Below are 17,709 nucleotides of genomic sequence, written 5' to 3'. Positions count from 1 at the left end.
TAGAGCCTGGAACCATGTGTCACTCACCATGATACAGGCCAGAACTGCAGTATAAATTTTAAAACAGGAAGAGTTTACATTAAAATGCATCAGTAGCACAAGGAAGCCTAAGAATAGGTTGAAAATATTACAACATAGCAATGGACTATGACAAAGAGCTTATGTCTGTCACAGTTTATCACTGCAACATGATTAACCCAATACATCATCGTGGAGTAAGAGTGGATTTTTCAGTATTTCCACCTTCAAGAGTTTGGAGAGGGAAGGTCTTCGCTCCATGAGTCTCTGGGGAGGAAATGGCATAAGGAAATGATCTCAGGAAGGATGATAGAGATGCTGCTGGAGGTACCTTTTTTCAAACAACTCTTTTACTTCTCTTTTTCTCTTTTACTGGAATTTGCTTAGAGCAGAGGATCTGTCTGACTACTTTCTTACAAACATCCTGCTGGATTTTGGCCAGGCCTTGAAATGTGGCTTGAATAATTTGTATTCTGAAATGGCTGAAAAATAGTTTATTTTGGCAAAGTCATTCCCATGAACAAGCCCAACAGTTTGGGCAATTTATCTTCCTAAGTTTTAAATATAAGTTATTATGGATAGAAAGGAGAAATTCAAGAGAGGGAGTTAAGAGAGGAGAAAGAACCTGCATGAACAATAAAAAGATAAGAAAGAAATGTAAATAGTTTACCCAGATTTTTTTCACTTGAAAAAGAGCTTTTGTTTTGATTTCTCTCTTGTTTAAAAACTGTGCTGAAAGGTGTGAAGCAGCATGAATCCATTTTTCACAATTTCGTGTTGCCTGAGAAGCGTTACAGCAGCAGGTCTGGATGAAGGGTAGAAAAGACAAGTAAGTGCAAATAACAAAAAATTAGCAGGGGGTGAATTAAAGAGAAACAGCAGTTTTTCCAGCATAGAAGAAAAGAAGGAAAGGTGAAGAATGGGCAGAACACAAGGATGAGTCCCTTCCTTCTCCCAGGCACCATGGCTGAGGTGTAAGAAGTCATGATTGTTACCTTTGAATCATTCATTATTAGCCTTAAATCTGTGAAAAATAGTTGTGATGAGGCTCACTTGTAGGCATGTATAAACACTATCAATCAGAATTTCATTAATTTTTAATCCTCAAAGATTGTTATGACTCAAGTGAGAAAAAATCAGAACTATTCTCAATCTCGGTAAGAAATGCAGAGAGTAAGTCTGCCTTTTCCCCTGGAATGGAAAATGAAAATTCTAAGGTCTGACTTACCAGACTCCTGCAAATAATGAATAAAAGATTAAAAACACTTGACAGAGATTTTATGTTAATCAGTGTCCTTGCATGTGGGCATGTTTCCTCCAGCAAGAGTGTAAACTTTGATTCTGTGTAATTGGGAGGTTTAGAGTTCTCCTAATTACCATCCATTTCTATAGGGAATGTAGAACCTATTTCGCAATCATAAAGGTAAGGGGATTTTGAAGCACTTCTAATTATGAAGTAAATTTGCCATTTGAAGCAAAATTCAAGTGTGGACTCAGCTGAAGCCTCAGAATCACCATTTTTGTCAATGTAGCAAGGAAGGTTAGATGACTACACTGACAACTTTTCTTTTATGACTATGGAGATAATAAAACAGAAATGAAGAACAGATAGTCAAATATATCTATTTAACCAATCATTTAGTGATTATGATCTCTTTTTTTTTTTTTTTTTCCTCAAATGCATTTTCTGACTTGTACTTTGCCTCCTAGGGACAGAGAAACAGAGACTTCTCCATTAGAGTCAAGAGGAACTTGCTGGATAAATATTTTTGTTAGGGAGATTCACTGGAAATAGCCCTCAGTTGAGATTTACCTGTAGTTTACTGCAGAATTACTTGATGGATATGGCATAGAATTAAAATATAATTTCAGAACTGCATAACTGAAGTATGAACACAAAGTTATGGATTAAACTCCGCCAATCATTAGTCCCACTGATTCTGAGGAATGCAGGATTAGGGAATAACAAATGAGTGCAGTTTTACTCAAGGCCAAGGTAGAAGTTATATTGCCAAAGTGTATTTTCCAGAGGTAGAAAGTTTATGTGAAAGAGCTGGAAACAGGTGCCATCTTACAGGGCCTTGTGCTGAAATTTCTTTCCTATGCACATGGCATATTCAATGTACATGACCAGTCAATCTGCTTGTAAATGAAAAGTTAGGGTTATACCTTGTTTTATGAAAATGCAGTAAGACAACAGGGTATACATTTCATCTGGGTGGTGACAGCCCACTTTTACACGCAGCTGTATTGCATGTGATCCCAGTATTGCAACATATTTTGGTTGATCACAAAACTTTCAGCCCTCAATAGCAATAGGGATACTAATTGCAAAACCAGGTCTTGCTCACAATCTGTGTTATCATATTCCCAACTTATCCTTATTCTTTGTCCCACTTTATTTTCAGCTTCATATCCCGACCTTCCAAGAGCTCAGTCCTGAGTTGAGGGGACCCAAGCACAAAAAATTCAAATAGGTATCTCCACTCTTGTAGCTCAGCATAGGTGTCTAGGTCAAGATATCTCATCATACAGAAGACATAGCTTGTTTGAGAGTTAAGAGGATGAAGGCAGTCTCAAGGCACAGGGATCAAAATCTGCAGGAAATACGAGTGGCTGCACAGGACACTTCACGGCATATCAAGTACAAAGCTCAACTCTTTGTTCTTGTCTTGCTAATGGGAACAAAAAGCACCAAAAAAGGAGGTTTAATGAGAGAAAAAGTGCACTGTCTAATGGGTTATTAGTAGATTCTCACTCACAAGATTGAGGCCTGGTATGAGAAACTGAAAAGATGTTTTCAGCGTCAAGAAGATCAAATGGATATAGATTTAACCCTTCTTCAGTCGTGTTGTTATATGATATAATTTGAAAATTATGGTTTGACAATTGAAGAATTGTCAGACTGTGTCAAAGAAAGCTTTACTAAATCAGTGGCCTTATGGACTGAAGCCCAGACTTCTCTTTTAATGATAGATGTCTTTTTCTGAGCTACATCTGATGCTGTGGTACAAAGGCAGAATGGAATTTTTAAAGGATGGGACTTTGCCTCAACATCTGCAGTGCTACTGCATGGCTGAGTAGAGACAAAAAAGGGTAAAATTAAGACTTCTTTACTCTTGAGGGTAAAAGTAAGGTATTAAAATGCTTCAAAACATGTTGAGAATGAGTGGTTTAACTGAAAGCAAAAAAACCATACCATCACTATGAGACTGAAAAGTTTTAAGGGCCTACAGAGATCACTTTTGCCTCAGAGGATTAGCCTATCTTGGCAATTAACTCAGTACGAGATGACAACATTCTAAAATGAATATAATGAAAGAAAGAAGAAAATGAAAAGGCTCAGTTCCAGGTTGTCATGAAGGAACCAGAAGCGTGGGATTCACTTCAAAATCAAGACACATTAATTTAGCTGTCCATGTCCAAAACACCTTAATTCAGATGTCTATGCCTAAGTCAGTTGTCTAAGCTCCTGTCGTATGCTAAAAACTCTGTGTGGCAACATGTTGCAGATTAGCTAAAGTCTCTGTCACAAGATGGCTAAGTTACCCAGCATTTGCTGTGGCTCCTTGCACAAAACATGCAGAGGCATCAGATTTTAGTGCTTGTCTGATAATTTTAGTATATATTTAAAGGTGACGTGCTATCATTCATCACCTTCTTCAAAGAATAGGTCCAATCATGAGGTTCTGTGGGGTCCTGAAATTTGTTTTCATGAATGTCGCTGCTAAACCAGGAAATACCTCACAAGAATATGCAACCAATAAAAAGTGGTAGGCATCAGGAAATGTCTATATCTCTCTGAGTTAGAGGACAGTATCAAGGAATTGATATTTTTGGAACAAAAGAAGCCCTAGCACTGGTATAGATTACATACTAGATGGGAATTTTAATAATGGTGCTGAAAATGCAAAGATGCTAAAAAAGGTGTTACAGACCCTGTTCAGAAAGAGCAGAGTGAGGTCTTAGAATTATGAATTGTGTGTTGCTGAAGGATGTTGCATTGACTTGTTTAATTGTTGAGATTTAACCCCAGCCAGCAATTAAGTGTCACACAGCTGCTCACTCACTCTCCCTCCCTGCCCAGTGGGATGAGGAGGAGAAACAGAAAAAGTTGAAACCTGTGCATTGAGATAAGAACAGTTTATTAATTGAAATACATTAATGTTATTAATAACAACACCACCACTAATGGAAAGGAAAAAGAGAAAGACTAAAACCCAAGAGAAACAAGGGATGCACAATACAATTGCTCACCTCCCACTGACCAATGCTGAGCCCATCCTGCAGCAGTGTTCAGCCCCTGTGGACAGACTGCCCCCAATTTATATACTGGGCATGGTGTTCTATGGAATGCAATATCCCTTTGACCAGTTTGGGTCAGCTGTCCTGGCCATGTTTCTGCACAGCTTCTTGTGCCCCTGCTGACTGGCAGGGCATGAGACACTGAAAAAGTTCTTGACTTAGGGTAAGCAGTACTTAGTGACAACTAAAGCATCAGTGTGTTATCAATGTTGTCCTCATGTTAAATCCAAAACACAGGTATTGGGAAGAAAATTCTATCCCATCTGAAACTGGGACATTAATGAATGTAGATTACATATATTCCTGTAACTGTCAGTCCTACACTACTTGCAATCAAGAGATGATAAATATATTTTTCATTTGTAAGCAGAGCAATTTCCCACTAAACCTTGCAATATCAGTTGAAGTGTGCAAGACCCTGAAAGTGCTTCTCCTGTGCCAATATTCAAATGTTCAGTGGAATGACCTTAAAGTTGTACAGCCATTTAAGTACATGTGCTACAGGCAAAGTAGCAGACCAGCTGACCTAAGAATAAGTACACAGTGAATGTAAGTAATTAATGACAGTCAATATACCTTAAGGATCTAGCTATTTTCAGACAACCCTGTCCTCATTATTTTATGAGATTACAAGTTCTGCTGGCAGTGGCAATTGAACAGGTGTGGTATTATTCAGACCTCCACAAATTGTTCAGTTTAGTATCACACAACAGGGTGAAGAAGCAAAGGAGCTCTCTAGGGCATCAGTAAAGTAAATAATGAGTAACTTAATATTTGTCTGTCTCAAAGACCTTGAAAAAATTGTCATTGGGGGTCTTTATCAGACAGGACTATTTCTAGGAGCTTCTGTAGAGTTCGGTGAGAAATTTCATGGTGTTTAATAGTCTCACTTTTTTAGGAATCTAATACAAAATCCCTAGTGATGCAACACTAAATACTGGCAAGAGTAACAGGACTGCTAAAACCACAAAGAGGTTCATCTACTGGTATGGTTGGGTAAATCCCAGACAAACAGAATTGTTCATTTCAAAGCAGGCAGTGCAAACCACTCTTGCAGAAAGGTCTTCTGTACCCTGGAAAGCACTGACTGAAAATAGCATTGTCTTCTAAGAGGAAATGGAGTAGCAGGAGCTCCTGTATGATACAGAGGCAAAAAGTGCTAATTCAATTCTTGTCAGTATAAACAACAGAATAGTGAGTAGGAGGAGGAAATTGCCTTTTCTTTCTGTGTGACATTATTGGGACTGATGTGGAATAATGTATACAGTCCTGATGTCAACATTTTAAAAGGGATGTTGAAATACTACAAAGGATATAGAAATAAGCCACAGATATGTTTTGATGTCGGGAAGGGGAAATAAAAAGAGAGAACAGTGAGAGCTCAATCTGTTTATCTTATCAAACAGATTAGAAGACAGCTTGATTATAGCATGTAAGAACCTTCATGGGGAGTAAATACCAGTTACTGAATGGCTCTTTAATGTAGCAGAGAAAGGCACATCAAGAGCTAGTGGCTGGAAGTGAAGCCAAATTCAAAGCAGAAATTAGACACAAACTTCTAGCAGGGAGGCTGATAAGCCACAGGGTAAAAAGGAGATGATAAATTCTCTGTCGCTTCATTTTTTGCAGCCAAGGAGAGATGGCCTTCTCAAAGACTGTGTTTAATCAGTCCCAAGGGATCCAGCTTAGAATGGAGGTAACAGTATCAAAGCTCCTGGCTCAGGAAATAGATCACATTAGATCAGGTGGTCTCTTCCAACCTTCATCACTGTAAATCTCAGGAGTACATCTTCTAGTACTGAGTCCAACCCTATGCTTAAACCTTGTATGCTTTTCTCTATAAACCATGATGAGGTTCATTCTCATCACCCCTCATCACCAGAGGGGTGATGCAGAGGAAGAATGGAGGAACAATTCACCTTGTGTTCCTCCTGGGGAAAGAGGAGCACAAGCAGACAGGACATGACAGGGGTTTGACCATTTTTCAGGGCTCCCCAATTCATGCCACACCACAGAAAGATCTGTAGCAGGCTGCTAGTTAAATACTGGGCTTGGTACAAAAGGGGAGAAAGAGACTTGCTGCTGCAGCTCAGGGAAATACAGAAAGGGAGTGTTCCTTCAGCAAGGAGGATTTATTGCCTTTTTATTAACAGTTTTTTCATTTCCTTATACCTCAGGACACAGGCTTTGCAAGCCTGAAGTCAGTAATAAAAACATTCAGGTTTGAAAAATTGGCATGAATAAAAGTAAGATGTTAATTGTGTTGTGACAGTTATCTAGCAATTCATTGCAAGAGAATTCTGGAGCTCTTTATATTATCTCATGGCCAATAATATAAGAGTTTTTTAGGTCAAGTTCTGACTTTTTTACCAACATTCCATGTACTTGCCTCTGTACATAGTTCAATCAACTGAAAGGGAATGTTTGCATAAAGTGATGGCTTCTGTGCAGCTATAGCAACATCAGGATTTAAAATCCATCTCTTGTGCTGTCCTGAGCTATTTCCATACCCTGTAATTGTTGAAGAAGATAAAAGACTGACAAGAAAACAACTTTTAGAGTAACTTTCCTAGCCCTGAAATCCCTTTCCGCTCAGCATGAGAATTCCTCCTCTCCACTTAATGAGGTGCCTGAATTCATAGGATAGAGGGAGAGGAGACACAGATGAGTCATAGGCAAGGTTTGCCCCCTTGAAACAAACAAAGATATCCTTCCTCTGAGAAAGAAAACCATTTTGAATATGGTGGTCTGATAGTCTTCACAGTCCTCCAGCACACAGTCTCAATCTGGAATGTCTAACACTGAAAGAGCAAACTTCAAGTTGTAATCTGTTTACTCATAATAAAAGTTTCCTGAATTAGCAACCAACTGATGGTACTCTCAAAAATGTTTTATTAGGTCTCAGCACCTCGAAAATATTCCCACTGAGTCTTCCTCAGTAACACAAGCTTTGACACTCTCTTGGATAAAATGCTTGCAGTAAGAGGAAAAGCAGATGTGCCAAGTCAGCTGAAGCTCAATGAGCAAAGCAGAAGGGCAACAACTGACAAGTATGCAAATATGATACCTGTTAAATATACCGTCTTAGGATTGCTTGTGTGCCAGGTGATAGAGCCTCAGAAATGCCTTCATGATTAGAAGCCTTGGCCAGCTTTGCTTCAGACTACAAAATCAATTTTATGCAGCACTGAATCTTAATGTGGTGGTTTTGTGGTTTGAACGCTTTTGGGGCTGTACGACCTAGCGCACAATGCGAAAGCAGATTAGTTCCCTCAGGGCACATTTAAAAGATTTCCTGCTAATATGGTCTGAATCAAGAGCATGACACAAATTAGCATGAAACTCAAAGTAGTAAAAACCCCTCCACATTTACAATACTACAGGGATTATTTAGTATTGGTGAAGAGAAGCAGGATAGATTGTGATACTTTCTAGGGCTACATAGTGAATATTCATGGCATCAGATAGGCACATATCCAGTACAACTTTTAGCCACGTGGTTAATTGACAACTATTTTATTGACAAGAGTATCATAGGATTTAGGGATTAAAATAATTTACTAGATTATCATGTTCACACATGTGGAAAGTTTCCTTTTCTTTTGGTGTGCCCGGGTAAGGAACTTCAATTTTTGTCTCCATTTTTCTGGTGTTCTGTCTAGGCATTTTCTGTGTCATTAAAATATAAAACTTATACTATTTCTTTAGAACATTACTCCTTAGCCTAATGAACTTCAGCATTAAGATATTCATTCCCTGTTTATCCCAAATCCTTTTTTCCTAGTGTCATATTATCAAGTGCTGAATGCCAAGTAAATAATGATGAACATTATAAAAACTTGTTCGGGATTAAGTTTAAGTCCTTCTGCAATACATGTGGTTCCATTTAACTATCCCAACTTCTGCAATTAAATTTCTGACTGCTTAGTTAAAAGCTTCCTCTGTTGCCACCTATTTGATATACTGATTTATTGATGGCTGAAAGAGAGAATAAGCCAAGCAGCTCAGCTAGCAGATTCCAGTGGGAAGAGGTCAGCAGAACATCTGCTTAGTACTTCGCAGTTTTCTACTAGTTTTCTACTTATTCATGTGCAGAGTTCTGTTGTCCTGTCAATAGGTCAAACATGTAATATACATACTTCTAATAAAAGGAAAAAAATCTGTGAAAGTTGGATTTTGCTTCACTTAAGCCAGAAATTCTTAATTTTCCTCCACAATATGAAAGTGAGTTTTTCGTCAGGTTTACTGAAAAGCTTCTTCTGCGCCTAAAGAATTATCTCCTGTTATTACATGTGTACAGATGATTATTTTTTACTGGTTTTTTTCTGTTAATTACTCATTAAAATTAATAGGTTGCTCAAGTTGTGGCTATGAATGGGGCCAAATGAAAATCTAGACCAGAACATCCTTAAATAGTGAGAAATCTTGGATGTTCAGATAAGCCTCACAAATAGCATTTCTCTGTATAGTGAGGTAATATAATAAACAACTGCTCATTTTTTCCCAAATCCAAAAGCCTCCAAATGTCTGAGCAAGCCCTATCTTAGCCTGCATTTTCCAGTTCATCCCCTTCCATAGCTCTAATAATAGGACGTAGGCATCTATTACAGCTGTAGTAACATGGCTATATGACATAACATTCACCTTTTTGAATTAGGCAAATCAACTGTCTCGTTCTGGAGACGGTCTGTGGCACTGACAAGCATTAGATACTTGTGCAGAAGGAGGAGCAAAAGAGAATAGCACATCAGAGAAAATTAATGTTTTTTAAGAATGCTTTTTATGCCCTGGGTACCAAGAGCTTATTTCCTGACATTATTCGTGCTTTACAAAGGTAAATTCAAAGGTATGAAGGTCTTCTACCATATCTGTCATAAGGAGGCAGATCCAGTGGGGTGTCTCAGACACCTGGGTGTATCCCAAGTGGCACTGAAAATGCCTGGGTTTAGACCCCTGCACTGAGCACACAGTCAATGAATCCACATACAGTCAACAAATCCAAGAGAATTATTTGGCTTAATCAAAGATTGTCAGCTGCAAGGAAGCCTTGCTTTCCACTGACTCTTGAATACCTGTCTATCAAAGCTGCAGTTGGGTGTCTTAGTGAACTGAGTGAAGCTGCAGATTAAAAAACAAGCAGACCAGTGGAAGTACAGGGTGTGTTTATGTGTCCCACACTATCCAGCAAGTTTTGTCCTGGGAAGAGCTCTGGTTCTCCTGAGCATTTCATGCTTCTCTCCTTAATGGATTTGCTTCCATAGACACCAAGAAGCTTCTCTTCTGCTGGAACCTGCTTCAGCTCCACTGGGCATGAATCATGTCCCTTCCACAAAGCTAGCCTGGTGGCTGCTGGGCTCTCAGATAAGAGGGACTTCTGTAGGACCCCTCTTCCTGTGGGTTTTCTTCTTTCATGAGATGAGCTCAGGGCACAGGCAGGATTAGGGGATCAGATAACAGCACATCCTGCAGCAAAATGAACTCTGATAACTTGCCTCAGAACGTTCAGATTTTCATCTTTTGGGTGTCTGTGTCATCCTGAACTTGAATGTAATTACAGCTATCTCCTCTGGCTGGCTGCCCATGAATTATTATCCTGTACATCATCCACTATTTGACATTTATTTGTTCCAAATTAAAATGACCGTTGCTCTTGGGAGATAATAAATTACTTTTAGAATTACAGTAATTCTCTGTCACCTGAAATAATGCACAAAGACATGTTAGCACCAAAGGCAGGAGAAGGAAAAGCAAGCACTTCAGATATGTAAGCAATCAAGATTAATAGATGATATGTATTGGTGGCTTGACATTATTTCTTTTACTGTGCAAATATATTTAATATTTACTATATCTTTAGTAAAAATATTCACATTTATTATGTATGGAAGGTCTCCTCATGAATCTTCAAGAGAACAATAATAAAGGGCTCACAGTTTTATCCTAACCAGAGGTGTTTACTAACTCAACAGACTTCCCTGTTAGAGATATCTGATCCCTTTCTTCCAGCAGCTCTTTAGGTCACTTCTAGCAAGGGTGTCTTTGGGCAGGCTATGGGGCCAGAAGGAAGCCTGATTTCACTCACATGAGGCATTTGCTGAGGGTCTCTAGCTTATTTCAATAGTGAGTGCCAGCACCAGCCTACATTAGAAATAGGAGATTAAGAGGCTTTTTTCCTTCTCTCCTTGAGAAGAAAAAAATCCCCTAATGTTCCACAAACTTCTATAATCTCAGTATTTGACAGCAGTTGCTGCTGTCCCTTTACAAGTTGTGTCACAGACTGATGTACATGACCTTCAGACCAGTTGATCAGCTTGCAGAAATTCAGATGAGCTGAGAAGACTTGTTAAGGAGCATAACCAGGTGTCCTTAACTGTTGTAATTCTATTGCAAAGTAATACATGTGAGTGCAAGTGGGACATTTCATTATAATGAACACTCTTCAAACATGCCCAAGGTGACTAGAAATATGGAAAGTAACCCAAATCAGAGATGGATGGATTAGAGAATCTCATTTCCTATTCATCACTAAGTATAGGCACGGAGCCTTTGAGACCAGCTTTCCTGTGTCCCTGGCTGGGAATCAGCCTCTTCACAGTGGTCTGCCTAAGCCGCAAAGTACTTGCATCCCACATGTTAAAATGGCATAATGCCAGCACAAAGTGCATTTATCACGTTGAATGTGAATTCTAGTTTAGAAGAACATCCACATTTTCTTCTTTCTGTCTAAGTGAGAAAGACATGCCTCAAAAATGATTTTCAGAGCTCTGAAAAACTTGTAAGGTAGATTCGTGATAAATCCTCTTTTTGCATGGTCTGAAGGGTCTCATGATAAAAAGTAAATTCTGAAGCCAAGTGGCTCAGCTGTTTCTGAGCCTTTTTGGATCACATTCAGAGGCAAATTAGGAAGAAGTAGAGGGAAAACCTGCATATCAAAATTCTGAAAAAATACAGGGTTAATAATACACGCCATTGTAGGGGTTTAAGTACAGCTTGCTAAGCACTTACTGCTGGACACACATAAGGTGAATATTAGGAGTTGTTTACACAGAATATCCCTGGTGTAATAAGGGAAGTTTTTTCTTGATGGAAAGTCAGACAAGGTGAGAAAGAAGTGGAAGAGGTAGCTCAGAAGTCTATGATCCTCAAGCTGAACAGAGCAGAAGCCAGCTTTCCACAGTTGCAAAATCTGGAGGGGAATTAGGTGCAGCAGTACTATCAGACATCTTTAACTTTCTGTTCCAGATTTGTCACAGCACAGGGTCATTTTGATTTATGTACAAAACACACACTGTACAAATGGGGAGATTATTTTGCTAATGCCATGAAACAACAATTTTTCCTTTCACCCAGATATTTCTGACCACTCTCAAGACACTTTGAGATGTTCATGCAGGTGACAGAGACATGGGTGAACTTTCCTAGTGCTGAGGAGCAGCACAAAGCTTTTTTTTCACCAAAGTCCCACATTAACATGCAAAATAGGACTTACAGAGTGCTCAAGAACAATCTGAAATTAATGCTTTTTTTCCTCTCTTCTGTGCTTCAGTACCTGCTTGCGTATCCAGCTCTTTTCTCTTCAGTTGAGAATAAAGACAAAAATTTTAACAAAAAAACCCAAATAAAAAACTCCCAAACAAACAAACAAACAAAAAAATCCTCAAACCAAACCAAACCAAACAAAAAAAAACCAAAAACCCCCAAACCAAAACAAAACAGAAACAAAACACAAACAAAAATCAAACCAAACAAACAAAAAAAAACCCCAGCAAAACTGTCAGTGTCAGTGGGGTGCATCAGATTAAAATTCTAGCTGATACTAGGCTCATAGGTCCCCTAAGGTCAGGTTCAGTCAGATCTGGGGGCTCTGAGATACAGAAAACTCCTAGGAGTGGTGAAGGGAGATCAAGGAACAGTGGAAAAGCACACAAAAAGTAGCCAAACCTGAACTAAACCCAAACCAGTGCACTTTGTTCTGCTCCCAAGTGCAGCAACATAGGGCTCCAAGCCCTCTCTGTTTTCTCAGCCTGTCAGGAAAATTGGGTTAAGTTCACAGATAGCCAAATCCTTCTTTCAGAATTGGGGGAGACAGTTCTCGAGCAGTGTTATGCCTGGCTGACTGGAATGAGCTGGTATCATTCCAGCCTTGCCTCAAAACTCCCTGAGGACATTGGCCAATAAACATCACACAGAGATGGCTGAAAAGTAAAAGGTGTACTTCTTGAGAGCATGTCCTTCAAATTTTATTTACTTGAAGCAATTTTGGATGAGAATAAAGGTCTATGTATAAGAAGCCAGGCCTATGTTGTTGTCTGCTAGCACTTCCTGTCAATTCATTTTTTTGATACCACTGAGGCAAGATATCTCTTTCTGTGCCTTTCCTTTACTTCTCCTCTTCCAATATGTTTCTGTAAGTTGTGTCCCACTTCTACCATTGAACAGAGTACCAAATAAGAGGTCCTGGAGAAGCTAAACTTATAATTAGATGACACAATTATGTGGATCCACATGAATTGTTTGTTTAGGAGAAAAAAATTTATTCAGGAATTGTGATTATATTACTAAAATGGGAGTATAGGCACTAATAATTGGTGTGACAGATTACAGTTAGTCTAAATTAATGTTTCTGTCTTCTGTGTTTACTCATTATGTTTTTTCAGACCATATCTATTGCTACTAAATTTTTCGAATAATTTTCTGAGCCCTTCTGGTTCAGAACCTTTTCTGGGAAGTTTTTTAGTTCCTAAGTCAACAGTATAAAGATGATCTGCCATGCATCTGTTTTTTAAATGTCACTGCAACTCCATCACTCAGAACACCTAAAAAGCTTCTGATGTGTTGCTCTGGGAACACTTCATGCTTGCACAAAATGCTTCCTTGGAGAATCTCACAAACAAGGGTTAGCCTGGCTGCAATTTTACATTTTACTTTCACAATATGCTTTCTCCCTTCTCTTGAAAATATTTCTGTTCTTTCTTCTTTGTATACTAATATATGTTAACAAAAACAGATGATAAATTACTGTTTCATTGACTCACAAGCACAAAATCCAACAAAGCACTACAATACCAAGATTATGTGAAAAGTCAGCATTCTTGGACCAGCCATGGGAGCCAGCCTGAGTGTTCAGTTCTATCACAGCTTTAAAAAGGAAATACAATGCTTCAAATAGAATAGGTTTTTTGTGAAAGGAAGATCTCAGGATCTGTTCCACATAGCCTCAAACTTTGCCTCCTGGAAAGGCAGACTCAAGGGAAGAATCTGATTAATAACATGAATAAGGTTGCAATAAGGTTTCCAGCTTCATTTTATAAGCGCCTTTCCCCAGGAATATCCTGTCTCCCCCAAATCCTTAATCAGACCCAGAACAATAGATCTCATCTTTCTCATCTTTCCCATCTTTCCAACTTCCAGCCAGCCCCTACAATGCTTCCATATTCTCACTCTTCCCTTCATTTTCATGTCCTTTCTGTTTTCCTTTGTCTCCCTTTTCAGCCGTCCCGGACCCACCTTTATTTCCTCCAGTTCCCACTTCATTTACCCCAAACATTTCTTCAAGTTTGCCTGTTTCTGGATTTATGGAGAGGTGAGTATAAAATCAATGACTGCAGTGATGCTGCTGGAGGTACCATGCACTTGTGGGTTGGTTGGCTGGTTCCAGGCAGAAGGGGTCACATGTGAATTCTTCATCTTGTACCCTGAGACGTTACTAAGTGATGATTCTCGCGTATCCAGCTGTCAACGTCCGTGAAGATATGAAAAACTTAATACTTGTACATGTCAAACGTGCTGTCAAATTAGGTAGAAATTGGTCAGTTCAATAAGTGGGGTTAAGTCAAGGTTAAGTGAGTTCAGTAACGTTCAGTAAGTGTGAATGGGCAGAAACAGAAGCAGAGAATCAAGATAAGCATATATAATTTTACCATCAGGAAATTGGGGTAGAAGTAATGTAAAAGGGTCCATCTCTAAGACTACTGCTTTCCTAATGAAAATGATGAGCTGCACTCACAGTGGTGTGAAGGCATGAACATCAGATTGTTTAACATCCAGAAGCAGTGCCGTAATAGGAGTCACAAAACTATCAGTCATAAAATGGCCATAAAGTAAATGAGACAACTATTAAGGTGAAAATCACTGCCTAGAAAATAAACCTGCCTGTTATCAATATAGACCATATTTAAAAATATAAATCTCTCTGTATAGATATTTTACTGTCTTCTTATAATATCATTGCTTAAAATACAGATTAGGAATATCAGACATTTGTTAGTAGTATCGTCACTGAGTTAAGTGTCTATGTGGTGTTGCTTGTACATTTTATTGTTCAGATATATTCTATTATTTTTTACAGCTATGTCTGACATGGATCAAAAAACATTTCTGCAAATGCAGAACAGACGATCTGCTTCTACTTCTGCAAAGTTCATGTTGAAAGAAAAGTAAATCTTCTTCACATGGCTTCTCTGCCTGAAAAACTGCATGGAAAGGGAGGAAATAATGTATTGCAGGGGAGAAGCCATAAACTGTGAATGTGAGTTATATTAAGAGCTCAGACTCCCATTAATCCTTTTACTTCACACACTCTCCAGAAAAGCTGGGAGCCTAAGGAGACCTGAGCATACCATCTTTTCAAGGTACATAATGCCATGGCTTCACACAAATTAGCCCCAGCAGGTACCTACCAAAGTGAGGGAGAATCAAGTCTCAAGGCAGCAACTTTCTTTCCAGCAGTTACAACATATAATGACAGAAAAGCACAAAGAAAAGTACTTAGCAGAAAATTTGTCCCAGTCTTCAGCATCATCCTGGCTTTACTTTGGAAAGTCTGCTTTGTTCCTGGGGGAATGAGTCAGGTACCCAGCAGTGACATTTATGGAAATTGTTTGTATGTCTTGGGATCAGAATATCCACCTGGAGGCTGGTAGTGCTGTTCAGAGGGGAGGCTTGTGCATGCTGGGGATATGTTTCCTCCTAAATGCATGTATTTCCCAGCTTTGTCATGGGAACTGCAAGGAGCATTTGTAGACGTAGGAGCCTTGAGAGAAAGCTAACAAGGCAGACAGTAGGACAAGGTACTGAGGGAAGAAAATGGCACAGATGTACTGGAATCATTAAAGCTACTCTGCTTTATACTAGCTGAAAGTCTAACTGAGGGATCAACAACAGATTTAAACAGCACCTAAAGAGCAAAATTCTAACCTCAGCTAAACTAAGGCTTGAAACTTTAGCCTCTTCATGTTGCATGAATTTCAAGGAATTAGTAGTTTTCAACGCTACTGAAGCATAGCAGATCTGCAACTGTCAAAATATTGCTAGTTATAAAACATGTGGTTAGGGAGATAGGGAAAGGTCCTTGTCCACATCCTCATCTGGCCACTCAATACATTTCACTTCCAAAATGAAACACAGAATTATTTAAAATTAACTGACTGCAAATACAAAGTGTACTTTGCAGGGGATGTGACTGTGTTTGCTCTGTTGAGGATGAACAGAGGAGGGCTCATGGAGGGAACTATTATGTCCTGCTACTTCCTTTAAAGCAATTTTAAGGAGCGTCAGGTGCTGCTCATAGCTGTGACTACATCTGACTACCCACTCCAGGCAGGCATTAAGGAGCCATAAGAGGCATTTGATGCCTCTCCACCTCCCAGGGTTGAGCAGCCACTGAGATCTTCATGAGTGCTTCTTTGAGAAAGGAAAAGAAACTTTCATGTGGCTGCCTGTGATGCTGCAAGGGGTGGCATTAACCCCACTCGTTACTATGGAGATGCATTCTGTCATCCCACTATAATCGTTTTGACAATGACATTTTGTTGTTTGCTTATGAGCCTGCTGTTAGGAGAAAGCATTTTTGTCAGAGATTAAGAAGAGCTGTTTGAGACTCCTGCTTGTACATCATGCAGAAAAGGGCTGAACAACAGAGTGCACAAGTGCTTCAGCAGGGATCTGCCTCCACTAGAACTGAGCAGGACTGTGGTGTGCCTGGACTAGAAAATACTGTACAGAAGGTGTGGATGCATTTTCAAGAGACTACAACAGCACTCACAGCATTAACCAAGGGCAAATTATCTGAATAGTTGTATGCATGTTAAAAAAGATAATGTGCTAAGTGAGGCATGAGATTCATCTTTGTATTTCATCGTGTTCAATACATTCTTTAATAGCTCTTGAACAAAAAAAAAGCAGTGGGCTTCTGCCCAGTTATCACCACATTAATTTGGTCATCCTGGGGGCCTGTAATTAATTGTCCATTCTAATGTCCCAAGTTAGGAGTGACTCCATTAGCACTGTAGAAATTTGTAATAAAATAAGAAGAATGGTAAGAATGGAAACGTGTGTGCAAAGGCACCAGAAGAAACAGCAGAGCAAAGTTTAAAAGGAGAGGAATGTGTTAATCACCCTTGAGCTCAGTATCTGTGGTTTCATGTGAACAAACTGAACTAAAGTTAAAGCTGACAAGTGGATAAAGAACAGGACTACAGCTTATCAAGCTAAGAAAATAAAAGTTGTGAAATTCAGGAATTTTTGCCTAACATTTACAAAGGGTGAGTCAAAATCACAAGGCAAGAAATCCAAAACAGCATCCACTCCTAGAAGATAGAAAAGACAATTCAAAAGCCCAAGATACATGTTGAGGCCACAGTTGTTGATGATCTTTGTCCTCCCTGTTGCATACAAATGGTCCAAAACTGCTTGGCCACAGGTGTCTTGGTACTCATGAGTACAGAGGAAAGTGTGTGAATGAAACCTATGAGAGATTGAGAAGGAATGGGTAAAAGTAACTTACCTAGGGATTTTAGTTTTGCAAAATCACTTTTATTTTCATAAGATCTCTTACAGAATTTAGTTACAGTCGTTTCTTACAAAGGCCACAGAGTAATATGAGTACAAAGGTCTGAAATGAGCATTAAGATGTTCTGAATATGAGGATTCCTGGGATGGTTTTGTAGGTTTTTTTGTGGTTTTTTTTTGGTTTTTTTGGGTTTTTTTAGACTAAATAATGTAACTGGGGAAAAAAATCTAGAAGATTTTCTTCAGCGTGTTTCTGTTCTAGGATTCCAAAAGGAAAAATTAAGTCTAACTTTTTGCAGGTAAGGAAGTACTGGTCTGAATTTATCTTAATTATGTTAATTGCTTAGACAACTTTAAGGTACAGTTGCATGAATATTTGCCTGCTGGCAAATTTATTGGATATAGATCAACCCCAACCTCTTCACAGTAGCATTGTATGGAGGCTGTGCCACAGACTGGATCAACAGAATGAGCCAAATCACAAAAAGCCTAAAAACCACTACCAACAATAAAACCACCGGATTTCTTCTATTTTAATCTCTCTATTTGCCAGAATATTGCCTTGGTTTGATCTAGAGCATTTGGATCCTCAGAGAA

General features: G+C 39.0%; 1 long non-coding RNA gene across 1 annotated transcript in view; it reads left to right on the top strand.

Moving 5' to 3' along the window:
- Positions 1-17,469, top strand: part of LOC116439777 — a 67,729-nt gene extending 50,260 nt beyond the window's left edge. The window contains exons 4-5 of the long non-coding RNA XR_004238270.1: positions 13,816-13,906; positions 14,672-17,469. This is a non-coding gene — a long non-coding RNA (uncharacterized LOC116439777). The remainder of the gene's footprint in view (positions 1-13,815; positions 13,907-14,671) is intronic.
- The last annotated feature ends 240 nt before the right edge of the window (positions 17,470-17,709 follow it).

The sequence above is a fragment of the Corvus moneduloides genome, chromosome 2, assembly GCF_009650955.1.
Source record: "Corvus moneduloides isolate bCorMon1 chromosome 2, bCorMon1.pri, whole genome shotgun sequence".
NCBI classification, from domain to species: Eukaryota; Metazoa; Chordata; class Aves; order Passeriformes; family Corvidae; genus Corvus; species Corvus moneduloides.
Note: the sequence above shows the minus strand (reverse complement) of the source record. Positions and strands in the feature narration are given on the sequence as shown.